We start from the raw sequence: 2500 nt of genomic DNA, 5'->3' as shown, positions 1-2500 counted from the left end.
TAATCTATATATTTAAATCTAAAAAATAATAATATTCTGGTAAATAATTTTTCTGCAAAGCATCTTCCAATGATAACGTCCTAATCGGTCAAAAATAATCCCCAAGAAAATCAAAGAAATATTCATACCCAGCCCTGCATTGCATCTAGTGGCCATTCATGCCCAGTGTTTAAAAGTCCTTTAGATAATTCTGTGCAATTCCAGGAGTGTCGATCCCGAATGTCAGAACAATAATAACGAGACACATTTATCCAATATTAAATTAATATTAACATCCCTCAGAGTATTTATCAATTCCCAGATAATCTACAATATACGTTACCTGATTCTAATATCAAATAATATCAATAATATATTCATTAACTTTCTTATATATCAACAGCATTCCAAGGAAATCTGACAGTGTTGTGCAAACGGGCTACGGTATATTTAATAACAGTTTCGACATTCTTTTCTTCTGTGAGACGAAGCTAACAAAGGATATTGTACACTTACACTCTTTGCCTAATTACTTAACTTGAAAATTACGTCTCGATTTGAATGTTGAATTCGCTCCAAGTACACCATAAATATTTGTGTAACTTCTATCCTGATCTTACACGGGTCTGTGGCTTCCTTAGAGTCGTTTGTAGAAATGACCAAACCAGAACGAAACCTAATTTGCGTGATATATAGGCCCCGTAACTCAAGTTTAAACCCTTTCCTTAATTTATTACAAGACTTCGACACTCCTTCTTCCAAGTGTCAACAGATAACATTAATATTGATTTATTGTAAAAGTCGCTCAAGACCATCTTAGATTTTTTTTTAATTCTATTTATTTATTTTTTCTTCTGTTCAACCACCCGACTCAGCCCTTTACAAGGCAACAGCTCAACTCACACCGATCAAATAGGATCAAACGATATTAAAAACATGTACTTAAACCATTATTTTCACTCACCTCAGTCATCCCGTATACTCATTCTATTTCTGTTGATAATCCTTCTCATATCCCTAGTATAGAGAAAAGACTTGAGAGTTTCAAGGAGGAAAAGTAGGGCTTGATTCTACTGAATGGTCGACCGTTTTCGAGAATCATGATGCTGTGGAGGTTTCGCTTTCTCACAAGAGTAATGACTTTTTGATGACAAACACTTTTCCCTTCTAAAGAAAGTAATTAGAGAGCAAGAGTACGAACATGTCACGTCCATATATAGGTAATGAAACAAGTACAGAAAGAATAAATAAAAGAGACTGAAAATATCCTATAAAAACCTATATCATTTAGTGACGAGGATTTTCCTTTATGATACTCTAAGCTAAAGCAAGGTCTTACGAGTCTAAAATAGAACGACGTGAGAGCTAATAATAGAAAAAGAAAAAACGTGGTCGGTAATTATAACTATTCAATGAAGGATTATCAATCAGTCATATACCGGTAGCATTATAATTTCACTTGTTACTCCATTACCTTAATTAAAACGATACCCTACTGCAGTCTGCATTTCACGAACTCACACCCTCCCCCCCCCCCCCTGCAGACGGCCGTTCACTTACTTTTCCGTCAATAAATGAATCTAAAATTGAAGAAACTGACAACTCTTTTGATGGGGCCGCCGGGTAGGATCAGCTGCCAATAATTAATACAGCGAAAACATCCTATTGCCTTGTTCTTGTGTATATTTTTAACGTCTCCCTTGCCACAGGTGGTTTTTCAGATCGCATGAAGGAACGTGTTTAGCGGCTATCTACAATTCTGGTGATACTAGAATACCGTCAAATTATCGCGGAATTTTATTTTTCATTTCCCTGAGTGAGAACCTCGAACGTTTAACATATACCCGCATCTGTGATTTTATTATTATTATTATTATTATTATTATTTATTTATTTATTTATTTTATAGCGCAATCTATATTGTTTTTCCGACCTCGACGTGCAACTGGACTGGCACTTATATATTTTTACAAAGACATCGTGAATACACTTTATAGTGAGGGATACGTTCTCACCTTAGTTTTAGACTCGTCAAAAGCATTCGATACAGTGAATCATAATATTTCACTTAATAAATTCCATCACTATGGTATCTGAGGGACTGCACTTACTTGGCTACTTATCTTACTTATCTTACTTATCTGGCAGATGTTTCCATATTACTGTTAACGGACAGTCATCCCCTGAGATACCTGTTAACTGCAGAGGTCCTCAAGGTTCCATTCTAGGTCCGTTATTGTTTCTGATTTACAATAATGATCTTGCAAAAGCTATTGACCTATTTACTCGTCTCTCTTATCTACATGTCTGATAATATAGAATTAATAATCGTAATGAATAATGAAATCTAATATGCCAAGTTTAAAGATATGCAAAACCTACTACACTATTTTTCACAACACACACACACACACACATACACACACACACACACACACACACACACACACACACACACACACACACACACACACACACACACACACACACACACACACATACCCCACACACCACACACACA

The sequence above is a fragment of the Penaeus vannamei genome, chromosome 10 (assembly GCF_042767895.1).
Source record: "Penaeus vannamei isolate JL-2024 chromosome 10, ASM4276789v1, whole genome shotgun sequence".
NCBI lineage: Eukaryota > Metazoa > Arthropoda > Malacostraca > Decapoda > Penaeidae > Penaeus > Penaeus vannamei.
The sequence above is the reverse complement of the archived record's forward strand: the minus strand, read 5'-3'. Positions refer to the sequence as shown.